We start from the raw sequence: 19,530 nt of genomic DNA, 5'->3' as shown, positions 1-19,530 counted from the left end.
CAAAGCGTTGGATGCAGTGGAGTGCTAACGCTCACACCGGACTTTAGAGAGGAGACCTGTTCCTCTGGAGTGACAATTCAGCTACTATCTGGCACACGGACGAGCCAAGGCAGGTGTGGAGCTAATACTTTTGGCAATATACATCCTTTCATTTTTATTTATTTGGAAATTATTAACTATTATTTTAAAAGAGCTGTTGGGTGACATTGCACTAGGTATCAGTATGTTCATGTGACGATCTGGCCTAATTTTAACATTACAAGAAAGGTAAAATCATATTTACTCTTATTTCGCAATCAGACAATCAATACATTATTTCGTTAAATAAATCACTTAAATTTGTATCTAATTGTATCCAGGCCAGTAGGAAAATAGGATAAGCCAATGTGACAACTACTATAAGAAGCACTCTAAAAATAATAGAAATAAGTTGATTCGTTAAAACTAAATTTGGCAAAATATAATATAGTAAAAACAGATTTTCTAGAGACTTTCCTTTGGTCCTTAAATGACTCAGCTAGTTGTTTATTTCAAGTGTTGGAATTTAATGTGGAGTACTTTCTATTAGAGAAAGTGGATTTGATTATAGCTCATCTCACCTGCCTGTACGCGCTTTGACTCTTTGTCGCGATAGTCGCTAGTTTTGTTACTAAAACAGCAACACTATTATTAAACAGCCAAGCTGCTGTCAAGATAATGAGAAATGTACTTAGTAGAGTGGTCGCTTTCTAGTACTTTTTAGTCAAGGTCCGCTCAACTGCCTCTTTCCCCTCCTTTTGTCTCTCCCTCTCGTATGTATTTCCTGTCTTCTCTGTCTCTCTTTGTATTTATATCCCGGCCCTAATATTCTCAAGGTCTGACTATTAATCATTTTAATTGTCACTCAGCTTCCTTCACACAAATAGTAGATGCTGAAGATTTGAGCCATTTCTGTATCTAACAACCCCATTATATTGTGGGATAAAGGATAGCTGTAGAAAGAATATCTTGGAAGTATAACTCACTTGTCTGAGCAGACAGATAGCGGTTGGTGCCAGACTCCCAGCCTCTCGCCGCTCTTTACGCCTGTTACCCCAGAAAGCGACTCGTCCTACTTTCTGATAACTCCAGCGTAGACCTGTACCAGTAGCTATTAATTTATATTAGCTCAAATATACGCAGCTGATTTTCCCATCCATCTCCTGGTCCTCTCCGCATCTGCGCTTCTGGATTAATGATCGTTTTCGACGCAACGTATTTCAATTCTATATTTGCTGAATATGATATGACAAAATGCTGAAAATGGGAACGTATGCTTTTGCAGGCTTGACATTTGAATGGAAAATCTAAGCTTAAGCCAGCAGCTTTATAGCTACCGCAGATTACGAGCCGTATGAAAAACATAAACAGGATACCGGCACAACCTTTAAATGACATTATGTATGAATGGGGATGTAACGTAGACGCGTTATTAAAGCTGCAACACTGTTTATCTGGCCTTACTTTCTGTTCTACCCACGCTCTGCTACCGTTTATTATCCTCGGGTCTGAAGTTTACTAAAAAGGATACATTCCTACAGCGTAAACAGTTAAATAAGTAAAGTCTCGAAGTATGTGAGGTTTGTCACATAACGGATGTCGTAGCTTTTAGGGCGCTGTATTGTGTTGTTGGCTGGTTCACAGGCTGACTGCTCTCTGCACCTCTGTCGCCATCTTTCATGTTAACCTCCTGCGTAGGTCTTGAAACTTGAAAGGCTTTAGATGATGACATTTTTGAGCGCTTTGATAAAAAGACCGCTAATGTTTGTGGGATGCAAACAAAAGCTTATTTGATGTTGCCATTTCATGTATATAAACCAATGCATTTTATTTATGGCTAATTTGCTTTGCATAGTAATGATAGGAATGCAGTTATTGTTAATGCACCGCTGATTAATTTACAGTAGAAAAGTATAAATGATTCCAGCTGTGAAGCTTTTATTTACATTTTAAACTGTTCAGGCTAAAAGTGGTAGTGTAAATATCAAAAACAAAAAGTTTATTAGATTGTTAAAAACTATGCTATAAGTTATGTTTGTGTGTCGTGACTAATTGCGATTAATTAAAAATAAAGGTTTTGTGTACATAATATATGTATGTGTGCTGTGTATATTTATGTATTCGGCTAACACGCAGGCATGTATATATTTCAGAAAAAATATTATTTATTTATTTATAATACAAATTATGTGAATATATAGACAAGTACAATGTAAATATTTCAAAATATATACTCTGTGTGTATATTTATATATATACATTATACATATACACAGAGCACACACATATTATAGAAACCGACATTTATTTTGCATGCGATTTAATCACTTTGCAGCAGTACTTGTATAAATTTGTTAATAATTCAAATTGTTCTAAACAACAAAATATTCAAGAGAGTCAAGAGAGTCACCATTACTACCTCGGTTTGCTCTGCTGCAGATCTGTATATGCACACAGTATTGCAAAAATAGAAATGTAGCATTGTCACGAACTTGCTGGAAAATAAGCAGCTTGTTACTGGAAAACTTACTGTTTTCAAAACAGCTGAGCTAGTGTCACTCTGAATTCTAAAACTACTTTTAGTTAGTTATTCTCCGCACTACTTGTCCTGTAATAGTGACAGATGTCGACCGCTGTTACTTCGAAGTTGATGCGTGTGTGTATTGTGATAGTACACATTTGTGCACTATGTACACAGGTGTGCGTGTGTGTGTGTGTGAGAGCTTTCTGTGGAATATCGGTGTTATGATATGAATTATTCTACATTGCCTGCCATGATGCGGCGTTGATTGACATAACCCTTGCTTGACGCTTTCGGTAGTAGAGTGAGCTTTGTTTAGTGATGCTAAAAGTGGCGGGAGACAGCGTGCACCTTGCATGTAAAGAGAATATCAGATTACGTGCACTCTGGGGCAGATTGGGATGGACAGCGTAGCACGCAGATAACACAATAAGACCATTAATTGGAGTCTGGCTGGGTTGGAAGTGGCTCTAACTGCAGCGTAAGAATCGCATGGTCTGCGGTTATACAGTTATAAAAGAGTCTGGCCTGAAATTAAATGCACTGTATTCTTTAGTTCTGAGAAATCAGATCTTCATCCAAGGACTATATAGATTCAAAACCATATTTATCTCAGTGCAGGTCAACGCTATACTGGTTTAGCCTTGTGGCTCTACTAATTTATTTATTTGGATCTGTGCTCCCGCGTGGGTCAAAGCAGACCTGATTCCTCTTCCATCTAAAGTGTGTCAGGTCTCAGATTTGGATCCAGATGTTTGCCCTCAGGCGTGGGGAGAGGACGCGCTACTTATCCTCCAAGATCATCGCTCAAAACACTGGCAGGACTCCTCAAAGCCCAGTCACATCTCATAGCAATGCCACAAGTTACGTCTTTTGATTTTATCTGCGCCGAGAGATGTCTAGGTCGTGAACAAACATACTACCCCATAAGCCATACTATCAACTCCAGCTGCGTTCATAAATGCGTTCCGGTGGTTTATTTTAAAAAGCGATATCGTCCCTCATGAAAACGTCCTCTGAACCCCAACCGTCCCCATCTCGTCTCGATGCGTTGTCCGTTACCCCCGCCTCTCGCTCGAAAAAACCGGTCCTGAAGGTCTTCTCGTCTCAGAGGCGGCATTCCCTAAGCAGCGTGTGTTTGGAACGGATCCCCAGGCTTTTTCCAGATTGGTGTTTGAGGAGCGGCCTCTGCGGGGCGGCGATGGGGGCAGTTCTGTGCTGCTCTTGAGCTGGAGAGAGGGCAGTTGGGCTTCTGAGGATGTTGACTCCAAAGATATGCCAAATTCCTTGGAGGATTTGCCAGAGATCAGGGGTGGAGGGGGTAAATACGACTGTTGTGGTCAGACTTTATTGGAGTCACTGAGTTTGTTGTGCTTCAGTAACATTAAGAGGCACATAGTCCTTGTGTTGGAGGTGCATTGTTGCATTTAAACGCAGCCAGACGGAGAAAGTACTCTTTTAACTTGACACAGCTGTTATAAACATGTGGCATTTGTGATGTAAGAGACACTTAGAAAGGCCAGTTGTCTTACGTGCTTGACTGGATGTCATAAGGTCTGGACTATATTTCACCTTTTTCTAGACATGAACCGGCCAGTTAGACAGGAAGACACTGGCTGACTGACATTTAAAGATGTATATACATAGATGCCTCATTAGCGACTGTTTCTATGGACTGCTATATGTAAGCCGTCCGCCATATTGTAGTGGTCTGGAGTTGACGTCATTCATCATATATTCAAAAGATGTCGTAGTCCTGCACTGAAACTCACGTGCGAAGACCCACAGTATGGTGAATGGGCGTCAAATGGACCATTCCAAGATGGACGTGGATATGCTCTTTATGCTTGAAAGCGTGTCAAATTACAGTGTCTATGATTTGTTTGATATGTTGTTTAGGTTGTGTTTGTCTAAAACGACTACAGTGTGTATGATTTGTTTTTTATTTTTCTTATCCATCACTAATCTGTTCATCGGTTGTCCGTTTCGACCACAAAATGATTAAATGTGTCAATAAGTAAAAAAACAAGTCAAACAACCAATATGCAGAACAAACAATATATGGCCAAATAGGTGCCCAATTCTGAAAAGCAGAATACACTATTTGTTAGTCTCAAGCATTCAACAAAAATAAAATTAAGCGGTTTTACTATGATGAAACCGTGGTTAATTTTAGTAAGTGCTGTGATGTCCCTGTTTTTTTGGTTGAAGAAATTAAATGGGCGGTAGCATTTCTATCGTGAAAAGGTGGAAAATATTTGGCCAATATTAAACAAAGACTTGATCATGGAAACTGAAATATTAAGTCAGATGCGCTGTTGTTGGTGGTGAAATTATTATGACAATAAAACACATTATCCTACTAACAGTCAAAATGTTTTCTGGGATAATGAACCTATTACCTAAAAATTGATGCACTGGCTTCATCTCGGCTTTTTTATTTTTCGTTTCTCTGCTCGGGGTTGAGCCGATGTGCTTTCCCTGATACAGCCTAGTTGTCCATGAGTTATGATCATTTATATTCAGCCGCAAACATCAGGTGAGAGTGAGCGCCGGCACAGATGCGTCTCACGTGTGCTTATACTGCACTGCTTTCATAATAAAACGTTTTTTCTATTGTATTTGGGCTATATAATATGTATGTTCATGTTTAGATAGATGTGTGTGTGTGTGTATATATTATTATTAATATAAAAGGAAGGGTGTTATTTTTGGAGCAGCTGGCATGGTGCCAAGTGATGACTTCCAGCATACTCTGCGTGTAGGGAGCGGTGCTACTGCACACAGATAGCAAACTCATTTTCACAGAGCTGTAAGTACATAAATGATGAATCGTGCAGTGAAATAAATAGTTAATGTTGATATTATTTAGGGACTGTTAAAAGAGTGGATCTTAAAAGCACGCTGAGAGGCCGTTCTGTGAGAGAACATCGAGCATTGAGTTTATAAGGCTAATAGACAAAAGACAGAATTGAATTAAAAGTCTTCTATTTCTAATATGCACTCGTCCATTTCTCTTTCAATCTAATGTACTGTAAAAAAAGTTAGGACTTTAAGACTGATGGATTTGATTTCCAATACTCTTGAGTTCGTCTGTTTCTTTGATAGACTTGATAGATCCTGTGTGTTTCAGTGTGTTTGCTCTGTCAAGTGTCAAGATTAAACTACATAACGATCATGACATGCCTTGAAAGAAGTCTGCGCACAGAAAAAAAAAAAAATATTCTCATAGCTTCATAAAATGACAGTTGAACCACTGATGTCACTTGGACTATTTTAATAATGACTATTTTTAATAATTGATAAGTTTAATTTATTTTCTCCAACAAATATTCCACATACTACATGTTCCTATTTTTTTCTGCTGTTGTACATATGTTAAAATTCTGATGCATCCCATAATCAATGACAAAACACCCAAGTCTCAAACACCCACAATCAACCTACCCATATGATAAAGTGCCTTTATTACCAGAATGGTAGAAAACATGCAGTTTTAACATAAAAGAAAAAATAAACTGGCCACATTGATATGCCATTTGAACAGCCACCATAGAAATAGTTTTGAAAACTAATATCATATTTGAACTTCTGATTTATGTCAGTGCTTTTTTTGTTGGCATCAGACTATCTGTGGCCAGCCCTTTTGCAAGGCTGAGACACAATGAGAGCTATAAATCTGTATGTGAACACCCCATGTTTAGCTTCCTCCATTTATACAATGATATTTTGAAGTCCACGACCTTTCGGTAATCTTAAAATATTTCAGGTCTTTTCGCTAATTTGTAATGTCTGTAGGGGTAATGAGAGGAAGTGAATGTTTACGGAGTCAGTTGAGGACAACTTGTGCACCGTCAGCCCTCAACAGTTTTTTCCACTGTGTAAGGCTTTTAATATGAGCAGTTACACGTCTGCCGAGTGAGAGCAGGCCATCATTGCGGCCGCTAACAGCATGTGCCAATCAGCCTCAGCAGATCTGTCACTTCTGAAATGCCACTTTCTGTTTTCCACCACCTCCTTTCGGCTCTCTGACCGTTTTCTCTCTCTATCCACTCACTCACTTCAGCGCTGACTCATTTTCTCACAGAGTCTTCATGTCTCAAGAAGAAAAAGGAAAAAAACAACAACTCTGAACTGAAGTGAACTCCCTCTTTATTACTTTTCTCCATGCTTCACCCCCTCCCTCGCTCCTTCTCGCTCTCGTTCTATCCAAACCATAGAGCTGGCGAGGGTTTCCAAAACAACAGCTGGATCGAAGTCATCCAGGGCAGGGTGGGAGTGAAGTCAGATAAGGATAAATGGGTAAATAGAGAATATATAATGGACAGGCACAGCCTGACCTTACATGTATTTAATATGTAGGTGAACACAAGGTGAACATTTCTGCAACAGTGAACAAATCCAGTCGTATACATAGCCGGCTCCATTCTCTTTAGATTGCCCTTGGGGTCGTATTTTTGAAAGCAGTCTCTTTTGCTCACCTACCAGTAAAAACAGTAATACTGTGAAATATTTTTACTGTTTAAAACGATTGTTTTTTACTTTAATTTATTTTGGGATGCAATTTATTCTTGTGATCCAAAGCTGAATTTTCAAAATCATTGTCACATGATCCTAATATGATTTTTTTTTTTTTTTTTTTTTTTTTTTTTTTTTTTTTGCTCAAGAAACATTTGCTCTAACGCGTAGAAGTGTAGAATTTTAACTTTTTGTCTAGCGTCTATTTAGATTTAAGCAGATAACTAAACTGGTTAAGGGTAGAAATCATCGGTAGCCAGTAGTTACAGAATTGTGCGACACAACAGTATTGAAGAAAAAGGAAAAATGATGCTCCCAAAGTCACCAGAATTCAGACAGCTTTTGTGCTGTTTTGCAGAAAATAAATCTCACAAGGGACCGTGCCCCTGGACCCCCCTTGAAAATAAGGGTACGGTACCTTTCTTTACTTGAAGGGAAGGCTGTGCCCCAGTGCTTATGAAAGGCTCTAATGCCCACGGGAGAGAGAAGCACACCTCCTCTGTTTTCACCCTAAAAGAAAAGTATTGCAGCATACGTTTCTGGGCCTTTAAGCAGCACCGACTGTATCTGCCCAGGCTCTCATCATGCTCATCCAAATGAAAATTATTACCTTATCTGAGTCTATTAAAATCATAAACAGAGAAAATAATTATGTAGGTGTTGCCACAAAGAGCCTGCTTATTAATTATAGTGTACTAATGCAGTGTTTTTTTTTTTTTTGCTGAGTGTGAATCACACGAGGCTCTGTAGCACAACAAACCACGAGGAAATACTTTTTTGTCATTGAAAAGCGACACTGGTGTTTTTGCTTTGTCCCCATGCACTCATTTTTCTGTCTCTTCTTCGTAGTTGTTTGTCTTCATCTGTACGGGACTGTGTAATTCTCATGGGAAAGAGAAAAGTCACAAATGAATTATTTGAATATTGGTTGTTTCTCCTAGAGAGCAATGAGATTAAATCAAGAGTAAATGGAGACTTTTAACATCATTTTTGCAGATATTTGCAGAAAAGATTCCAAATCCTTTCGCTTTGCAGAAGACACTCTAACTGTTTTTAGATCTGCCAGCCTCCGAACCTAAAAAGAAAAGACACAGGAGATCTCTTTAATATTTTAGCTGTTTCTCATAAACTTAACTCTTAATGTTTAGCTCATTTTTAGGGAACTATCCTTTTAACAAAGGCGCACAGTTGCAGTTCAGTGCAGTTGTCAGTTCACCTTTTATTCCTAAATTAGTATCTCTACACACACAATCCATTAAAATATGTCACGGAGTGACAACTGCATTAATTCCTGGAAAAATACAAGTAGTGACAAATACATTTAAAGAAATTCTACACAGTGTGCATGGAAATGAACTGAACAATTAGCTGTTAATAGCGTATTTGAATGTGCATCAGAAATGTGTCTTCATCTATAAGATCAAATAAAATAACCGTGAAACTTAAGAACAAATTTTAACTTTTGTTACAGGGCTAGCTGCTCTCATGAGCCCTGTTAAAGAGTCAGTGTTGCCAGATTTTCAAATGAAAGAACTAAAAACTCTAAAACACCCAAATGCATTGATTTATAACACACAAAAAACAAAACAACAAAAAAAAAAAAACTGTTGTTCATAAGCATACACGACGCTACATGGAGATACAATTTTGACTTTTTCGATATTTTTCATAAATATCTCCTGTTTCATAAGGTTTAGCAAATAAGCCATGTTTATTTCAATTAGTCTCACTTATTGCCAGTTGATTTGGTTCAAAATAAGTCTGCAACTGCAAGCCTGGCTTATTTGGTAGCTTGTTTTATGAAACGGGCCTCGGATGTTGCTCTTCACAGTACCCTCTACACCTCAGAATTTCTAAACAACATTTCTGGGTTATTTGGCAACACACAGCGCTGGTTAAATATTGGACAGAACGCATGCTGGGTTATTTTGACCCAGCTGGTTGGTTTAAATATTTGACTAACTTTTATTTTAGCTATTTAATTACTATATTGCTAGCTTGAAATGGATTGTAAATCAGAAATCACACCCATAATTACTATAAGCAAACTAATAATCAATGGTTGAACTTTTTAATAATAGGCAGGATCACCTATAGACAGCAATATTTGTCAAATTAGATTCATATTTATTTGGATAAATTAATAATATTACACACATTACTTGTTTAAAAATGCAATTTAGACACATTACTAATAATAAAATAATAATTAATAATAATAATAATAATAATAATAATAATAATAATAATAATAATAATAATAATAGCATTTAAAAAGTAACATACCCAAAGGTATATTTTCAAAGTTTAGAATCAAAACTCAGATCTCATAATAAACATCTCATAAAATACTTTCAAGATTATCGGATCTATGTGATTTATATTAAATGTTATAGCTCCGTACTCTAACTGCCCGTCAACCGTTCAATTTGTGCCTTTTGTTTATTTAATTTTCAGAGAAACTGCTGAAACAATGTTGCTAATTAAAGGGTTGAGAACAGATTCATTTTTCAGATAATCTCTAATTCTTTAGGGGAGAAAAGTGGGAGGTGCATTCTTGGAAGGCCTGACACGTCAGCGTGAGGTTCAACACCACAACAATCAGCAAACCAGCAGCGTGACGTTTCAAATACAGTACCTATCCCCTGTCCGACTCGTGTCGGGTTGCTGAACAGGCGGAGAGGCGAGGCTTGTGTGTTTGTGTCCTGCAGAAAAGTTTCCCCAATGCTTATCAAGTGAGCGACATGTGTTGTTCCTCTCCACAGCCTCACAAAGCTCCTTCGGCTCGGTTATCAGAGAGACCAAGCCCACTGCCATTTGAGAGGGTGAGTCAGCTCCCTGCAGCCTGGATCGGTTTCTGAGTCCTTCTGTCTCTTTATATCCCTGCTGTACCCCAGAAGCACATGCTCGAGAAACATGCACACAAGCACCTGCGCTTCTTTTGTCTGTCCTCCACCCTGCTAATGGACAGTTGACACCAGAGATGACCCACCCTCGTGCTTTCTGTGAGAAACAAAAGCTGGTCTTACCTTAGGGATGCACTCGTAACCGTTAGGTAACATTAGTTGGTTATTTAAGTGTGTGTTTACCACTGTACACTGCCTACTCACTGGAGCGGTGAGTCTAGTGGAGATTGATATCAGTGCTTAAATCTTTTTTTAAGCAAGAACAAACATGTTTTCATTGGGTGAGAGCACAGTGTTTTTGTGGAAAGGTTAAAACCAAGTTGTGGTTTGGATAGGCGACAAGCAGTCTTTAGGATAAACATGAGTCAATTTGATGGTGATTGCTTGAAGTATGGGGCCGCGTGTCCTCTGTCCTCTTTCTCTTTTCTTCTCTCTTTTTCATTTTAACCTAATGTTAGTCTTGCCGTGGATTTTTCAGGCTGGTTTATGCCAGGTTGTTACAAGTTTTTACAAGCTTGGCCATGTTCTTCACCAGAGAAATAAGTTAAACCTGGTTGACCAGGATTTTTGTCGTGGGTTAATGAGACTTACTCATCTTCATATAATTTCAAACCTGCATAGCTTTATTTTAGATATTTTGATGAATATGCTTGTCCCTTTTTCTATAATGAATTTGGACTAGAGCTCTTACGCAAAAAAAAAAAAAAAAAAAAAAAAAAAAAAAAAAATGGAAAATCACTATAACAGCATCTCAGATGACTTTTGAATTGATCTAAGTAATCTGGATTATGATTATGCTACTTTTAGTGTCATTTTGGATGCTTGGAAGTGCTTATTTAGCACAATTGCTTAAAAAGCACACGGTATCATACTATAACATTACTATGGAAATAATATACTTTATAATAACATACTTTAGAGTGCTTACTACCCGGTTAAGTACATCTTTATATGTAATTTCACTGAAATATGGTTCAAATGTGCTGCCAAATCTACTGACAAGCAATTATGGTAAACTAAAATATGCTTTGTCATTTCTGTTGAAACCCGTATGTCATGTGTTCAAATGTATTTGTAATTCATAATGATGAAGCTGCATTCAGTACATTTAAAACTTAGTATTATAATATTGGATAACATTATAATTAAAACTGTAATCGAGTAGATAATGTGTGCTTCAGTATGTTAATCAAAATATGTTTTAAAGCACAACAAAAGTATTAAAACATAATGGTTTAAAAATACTATTAAGTAAAAAAAGTAATAGCAATGGAAACAACCGAGAAAGTATAATATATATATAATGGAAACAATATAGAAATATATATTCTCCATATATATATATATATATATATATATATATATATATATATATATATATATATATAAAGAAGTTAAGCACACTTCTATTTATAAAAGCACAGAAAAGACCAATAATAGCCTATAATCTACAAAATAGCTGCTGTGTTATAAGTAAGAAAAGTAAGCCATACAGACAGGTTTGGAATATCATGAGGGCGTAGTAAATGATGACAGAATTTAAATTTTCAACCTTTCAAGAAGGCTGATGGATACACCAGCACACCCACAGGCCCTAAAACACAACATATGCTGGTGACAGGCTATGCTGGTCTTTTCATTAGAGAATAGAAAGATGTTAACTGTTTCTGTCTCATGTGGCTGTATTGTGTCACAACAGCTGCCAACCCAGAGTGTGTGTCTTTTAACATCCTCTGACTCACCAAACCTGTCAATTGTCCGCTAGGTAGTGATATTATACTCCGGAGTTCAAGCCTGGGCCGTGGCATTGTGCTCCCTATACTGTTTTCAGCCAACAGACCTGCCTTTCACAGTGGAGACATGCTGTTCAAATAGCCCAGTGAGCAGCTGTTACAGGTAGCGCATACAAAAAGACATAGCGTGAGTAACCAAACACTGGCCTTTCTTAGTAATAGATGGTAAATGCTGACTCTAAAACTCCAGATGTTAATCTGATAAGGATAAAAAGAGACCGGGAGTTTAGGATTCACTCAATCTGTCAAAGTGCTCGTGGGTCATAAAAGCACACCGTGCCTTTGATAGGACGTGAGGGTATTGTGCTCGGTCTGCACTACAAACGCTGGCTCACAAACCAAAGTAAAGAACAAACAGTGAACAAGAAAGAGAAATAAGTGAGAGTAAGTAAGTTTTTGGAGTCTTCTGTCTCTGTTTGCACCTTGTTGACTTAACTCTCATCTTCCATTGATCCCTTTTAAGTGCTTGTTCACTTGGACCGCAGGCTATTGATATCCTTAGGAGGTAAAAGGGCCATTCACTTTTTTTCATCTTCTTCTTTTGTTTCTTTCTCCAAGGAGGAACCCACCTGGTATTTCAGTTGATTCCACTGATGTCCCAAAAGCTCAGATAAACACAAAGAAAACCTTTTGACAAGTTGTTATTCTCATACAGCGTCTTGAGTCACTAACTCCATCTCCTAGCCTTCAAGCTAATGAGTCTCTGAGTGACATTTTGCTAATTTCACAAGACTGTCTCCACAGAAAAGTGTCTTTCAGTCATGTCTCGGTTTCTTTGGCAACTGACATCTTTTCTAACTTGTTTTCGTCTTTACACACTGTCAATTTTCAAATCAGCCGATAAAGTTTGACACCCACTGAAAGACAAGCAGTGTTAGCGGGAATCGCTAGAGCGGATGCTAGTATTGTTAATTTATTCGAATCGAAGTTTTGTTATTTTATTTCAGGTAAAGTTTGCATGCTGCGTGTGAAGGTACAGTGGCCTGGAGGTTTCCAAGACCGAATATGTGCCAAACACCTGAAGTGCGCTGCTGAGGTGATTTGTTAGCACGTTTGGCTAATGCTTTAATGATTTAACCACACAAAAGATGTGAGTCAAACCTGGAAACAGACTTTGTGCTGTTCTACTTATAATATAAACTTTCCTCGATTTCTCAAACTGAAGTACTCCTCCACAACCGTGGCTTAGTTGAAGTCATAATATTTCATAAGAGTTGTCAGAATCCTTTGCTTACATGACTTCTGAAAGCATCTTTTGTTGGCTTTGAAACGCCTTGTGTCAGCAGTGTTCGGACTGTTGGTCTATACGATGTGGCCCTATATCAGTTTTCTTGAGTTTTATGTGCAAATCCACTTAAAAGGCCTCCTTCGAGACCGGACTGACCACTATACATCAACAAGTTACACTCCATTAAAGGCTGGAATGTGGTTTAACTGTCTGTGTAGCACTAGCTACTTGGGGACACTGCAGTTTATTGTTTACAGTACATACAGCCAAGGCCAAGAAGCTTAAAATGCCAAAAGAAAAAAAGAAAGAGAAAAGAAAATGCACCTAAAAGCTTAATCTGTAACGTGTAGCATTCTACAATATACAAAACTGCAGTGCTAGATCACCAAAACATGTGAAAATGTTGTTACTTACTGAACCTCATGTTGTTCCAAACCTGTATGACTTACTCTCCTCTGTAGAACACAAAAGAAGATACTTTGAAGGATGTTTATGGTGCGCTTTCAGCTTCTCTGTAGAAAATTGAGATAAATCAGTGTATCATGCTATGCTTGAAACTGTCAATGTTGCTTCTGTACAGTTAAACTCTCTGTTTGCCTGCATTACACTAGTAATTGTATCACAAGCAAGAAATTTCATTTTTATTTTACTATGACCCGCTTATATTACGTATCTTTAACTGCAGTATGTGTTCTGTTTTAATTCATAATTTTATACAATGCAGTTATTGTGCACATATGTGCTTTTGCATTGTACTTATTTAAAAATACTTTCCTGTGATCAAATTTGCAATTCATTTTCGGTAGTTACATCTGTAATTACCCTTCCCCTAGCTCACATTTATTTATGTGTTTATTTTTTTTAGACACCTAATACAAAGCAAAAATGAATGAATTAAATTATTTATACCAGCTGTACGTAGTAGTGACAAAAGTAACACACATATGTTGATTTACTAATTTAATCAGTCTGTTTATATGTAGCACTTAGTGCCTTGCTGCACGTTTCGCCACAGTTTCAAAGAGAAATGTCCACTTAGCGGTGCTAAAACACAGTATACGTGAACCCTGGCACATTTTTATTACATTGATTATAGGTATGTATTGTGGCGGTTATTAATTTTGAATTAAAATATATGTGAACAGTTGCTAAAAGTTAATGCTCTATCGTGCTGTAAATGCCCCAGACCAAATCCAACCCTAAACCTACCTTACACCCTTAAACCCTACCTTAAACCCGACATAAAAAGCATTTGTTGATGCATCCTAGCATTTCAAGCTCCTTTTACACAGATTTGTTTTGTCAAATCGTAGTTAAACAGGATAGCTCCTCATCTCTCAAACGCATCTCTGTACTCCGTGAGCTACTGAACATGAACATTCTTCAGAATTTCTACTTTTAGTAAAACAAAAAAAAAGGGTGAAGTGTCACTTTAACACAGTACTATACACTGCAAGCTCCTTCTGGGCTGAATGTTCTGTTGCAACTCTGGTTACATGGACTGCGTCTGACCTGACCGGAGGACTGCATTCCCCCCCTCGCCAGCACAGACGCAGAACTCAAACTAATGACTTTTCTTTCCTCACTCCCTCACAGGAAGATGATAAGAACACCACGAACCAGGTTCACCTGAGGCCAGTCACAGTGTGAGAGTCCTTTAATCACTCCTTCTCGCTTTTTTCCCTCTCATCGACTGTTTCCCTCTCTCCTCTCTGATTCTCGTCACATCTCGTCTTTTCTCTTCTGGCTGCAATTAATGGCATTGCTTTATCAGACGAGTTTGTCTTTAGATGATGTGCTGAAGATTAGCATGCATGTCTCGTAAGGACTCTTAATGAGCCGACCCCCTGAAAGAGATGAAGACCATGGGAGATAAGATGAAGATCATTTCTGCGCGGTCCACATGGCTGTGCTTATCTAATAGAACTGATGCAATCCACATCATGTCACGCCGAGCCAAAAATAGACATGAACGCCTTTCTCTCTCCCTCTCTTTTTTTTTTTTTGTCCCTCGCTTTCATGCCGGATCATCTTGTTGCAGCTCATTTCCAGAGGGGTTTTTTGGGGACAAGGGGACTTCCATCTGCTGTTTATAAATACCAGCAAGGTCAAAACAATCTGAATTCTTTAAGTAAACAGGACATGTGGAGAATAAAAGTCTGTGTGCGCTCCGTTTTTTTTTTTTAAACGGCTGCTGTTTTTGTGCGTTGTCATAAAGCACTGGGTCCGTTTTTTTTCCTTCAATAAGTTCCTGGTGTTGTTGACTCTCCAAATGCCTGCGAGTCGTTTATGAGGTCATATGTCATGTGCCGAACAATTAAAAATGCATGCTAAAATTAGAGCGCTTCTGGATTTTACTGTCCCCACCTGCGACGGGTCCAGCAATGTTTTCCCATAAAACCCTGGCGGGCAGAGATTAAACTATGACTGGCCAAGGCTTTCATTATGTACCAATATTATCTGTGTTATTTATTATCATCTGCTCAAATGTTCCTCTGTGTGTGTGTGGGACAAAAGCTCCATTCAGACCGGATTAGTTCTCTAAACCATTATTAACATGGATGTCTGTGATGTCATTTACTGATTCCGATGCGGTTGGAATCTCTGTAATTACAAAGATGGCAATGTTTGTTGTCTGAATGTTGACGTAATGGCAGGTCATGTGCTGTGTATGTGAATAATTATACAATTAGAACATTAGAATTTTTAAAGGGATAGTACACCCACAAATAAACATTTGTTTTAATCATTTCTCACAGATGTCGTTCCCAAACCTGACATTTGTTTGTGTGTGTGGGGAAGAAGTTATGTTTTTAGTAGCCAAACTGTTTTGTTTGGCTACTAAAGAACATATCTTCTTCGCCAGTCTTCAAAATATAGCATTTTGGAACGTGAACTGTAAGAAAATAACAACAAGGTCTTCTTCAGAGCAATTTGTATGTATTTTACTTAAGTGGCTGAATTTGTACAATTTTGTACAATTTTTCTAAAAGTGATGGGTAGATAACTCGCACAAATTCATACAAACTGGTACATCGTAAATATGTATGCGATTTAACAAAAATCATGTGAATTTGTATAAGTGAGATCGTACAAATTAGTCACCTCCTAACATATGTACGAACTGCTGTGAGATCAGGCTGGAAAATTGTATTTTACATATACTTCATGAAGTCATTTACTTTGAGTTTTACTCATGCCTAACCTTGACAGAGTACACAGAAGAAATTAACTGAAAAGGATTTCTTTCACCTATTGTGTAATTGTCACAGACAAGCGCCAGGTCTTTCTATAAAGTGTGATTTTTAGAGCTGTTTTCTCCCAAACTGAACATTTTGGCCTGATTGTGTTCACACCAGGTAGACATATAAAGACACATATTTATACTACCTATAAATGTAAGATAGTGTAATACACATTATGGCAGAATAGTCCCACCTTCTAAATAAAGCAATAAAATAGATCAACATTAATTTTATAAAGCTACAATAATATTTTTGTGTGTGAAGTAAACAAAGTGAATGACTGTATTCAACAGCTACTCTTCTTTAGTGTTAGTCTTGGTGCACGCTCAGGAGAGAATTCATCAAAAAATATCTTTAGTGTTCAAGACGAAAAAAAGGTCTGGAACAACATGAAGGTGTGTTTTTTTTTTTTTTTTTAACTCTCCCTCTGTTTTGATATAGGGGCCTTCAAAGACACAATATGGATTTTGGGCCCTCTGTTGCCATCTGTGGCTGAAACATAAATTGCAACTGGCTTTCATAGATTAACCCAGTGGTTTTAAACACTGATTTAATTCATTCACAATGTAAATTAGTTTTTTTGTTTTAATGTGTTATTGGTTTTTTGTGTTTATTGCATGACAGCAGAGGACTGACAGGAAAACACAGAGGAAAAGAGCAGGAATGGAACCGAAATGGGACACAAGCTGAACCCGAGCCTGGGACCCCACAAGCACTTCAGCTCCTGCTTTTTCGTAGCAGCTCACTGCCACCTGTTCCACAGCACGGCCATAATGTATCTTTTAAGGAACAACATTAATTAAGGTGAGAATAGACGCTTCTATTACAGTCTTCATTTTGAGCAGTTCTCTCCTTCTCTTGAATCTGGCTCTCCTTATTGATTTAATTTTCTTGTTATGTCGCATGGGATGCCAGCTGGCAGTAATTCGAAACACCAACTGTTTTTGTTCCGTTTTACCCAGAAAGTTGGTCAAAAAGGTGCAGAAATGTAGCTTTAGTTGCAGTATTTGACAATGTTGTAAATAAACGGAAAACGCTGTGAAAATACTGTATGGTATTGAAAGACTTTAAGTAATTTGCTCTTATTTCATGATCATGCATGAAAACAGACCTGAAGACGAAACTAGTCCCTGACTAAAAAGAGATATGCATAATGTATTTATTTTAAAGCAGGAATATTCCATCTCAGATTTTTCCACTCACACAATTATTGAATCCATCACATTTTTATCCATTCGTGCATGACAGTTCTTTGAAATAGAAACAAGGGTAATAGAAGAAGTGCATCTCTCTTTATTCTCTAAAGCTCTGAAACATCTGGAAAACACATTCACTCAGCCTGATGCATATCCACATACTTACCTAAAATCGTAGCCGTCGGTAACGCAGACTTCTGCGCATTAAGCTGCTTTGCAGTCACAACACCACAAACTCCTCTGAGTGACATGTTGTCAAACACAGGCACTCAGAGATTAGGCGGCTCTTATCTACATAGCTGAGCTGCTGAATCAGCAGTGTGAAGCGCTAGACTGAGCATGCTCTCAGGACTGACGCCTGGCTCAGGGTGGCAGTTGTTTATCTCTGCAGGATGTTAGTCAGGGCCCCCGGGAGCGGGGTTATGGAACAGGCATGTCTACAAGAGCTTCTAGAGGAGTCCTGGGTGTCATAACACTGACTCATGACCCAGTACTGCAAGAGGCCTCAGCGTCATGCATACATCCTTGTTGACTCAAAAGTCCAGTGTTGAGAGACGAGCTCATGAAATAACAATCACAGTATGAAAGATGAAAGCCATCCAATACTCCGGCTCTTGCCTTTCCTCAAGACTATCGGCACGAACTGAAACCGCAGCACTTCTGCCAAGCAGCTGTTAAGGTCACAACCAAAGGAAACTTCAGAACGAAATAATGTAGCGCTTTCCAACACTGAGACCTAGAGATCTAATCTGTTATTTTTTAACTCTGAAAGACTGACTGATTTTTGCTTTCTTTAATACAATAGGATAAAATAATATAGTAATAAGATAAATTGTCATGTTGTAGAATATATAAATTTATATGCTGTACAATAATAAACTTATGTTTGAAATGAATGCCTTGTTTTTGGACCCATTTCAGTTAAATAAAATTCTAGCGTAATATGAAATCTGCATAGCTGATTTTTTATTTTTTTTATTCATTTTATTTATTTTTTGGGACTTATTTAAGTCCCGTTTGGAGCCCACTTTTTAAAAGTGTGTATTAAGAAACACAATCGAGGAATTATGGTCTTTTTAAGTATGGTTGATTTTGTTTTCCACCCCAGAATAAAAATAATTAAATAATAATTGCATCTATTTATCTTACAATTCAGACATTTTTGTCACATTAATTCATAATTTTTGAAAGAAGTCAGAATTTTGACATATAAATGCAAATTCTGCAATTCTGAGAAAAAAACAACAACAACATTGGTTAGATCTTCTTTTTGTTTTCTGGCAAAAAAAGAAGCTCAAATAAATATAATTCTCTTTTTTTATTTTTTTACATTCCATGGTGTAAATAATACACTACTATGAAATACACTACACGTGTGCATTCAGTATAACTAATACACTGTCTATTCAAACTTTCCAACACCACATTTGAGAGAGGGAGCTATATAGAATAAACTGAACAGATTTTTTCATTGATTTCAGAGCGAGGGAGCTGAAGGCAAGCTTGAACATGGCAGTGTTGCATATGCCGCACATTGTTATCATCACTACATTTAATTTCTGCTCAGTGCTGTGAAGAATCACACCTATACAATAAGCAAAGAGCAAGGTGGGTGGAGCATCCCGGCAGTTAACCAATCAGAAGCACTCTCTACCTGTCAGTCATTTTATGTTTACTTGTTTGTTAGGGTTCCCACCAGGATTCCAGCAAGACTAACTTGGCCAAGAACTTCTTGTCATGGTGCCTCTGCCACACAACGGTAATGAAACGGCTGTAAACGTGCTACTAGTCAGAAGGACCTTTATTGTCCGAGCCACTAGTCTGTTCCTCATTAGCAGTGTGTAGATTGTCCTTATCTCTCCTTATTTCCTCAAGACCTTGGCACCCTTGACTGGTAATAAGGGCTTCTCTTCTTCACGCTTGACCTTTTTCGCTGACCCTGAATATAAGCTGCTAAGCGCTAATTTCATTATCGGGTGAAAGGTCGTGATACCTGTGCTCTCCGGCCCTGCTCTAATCAGCCGCTGTGTAATAGTGAGTGTCCAGTTACACCCTGTCTCTGATGCTAATGGCTACGCTTGGGGTCACAGGGCAAAGATCAGGGT

Source organism: Puntigrus tetrazona, chromosome 19 (assembly GCF_018831695.1).
Source record: "Puntigrus tetrazona isolate hp1 chromosome 19, ASM1883169v1, whole genome shotgun sequence".
Taxonomy (NCBI): Eukaryota; Metazoa; Chordata; class Actinopteri; order Cypriniformes; family Cyprinidae; genus Puntigrus; species Puntigrus tetrazona.
This window is presented reverse-complemented; position numbering follows the sequence as displayed.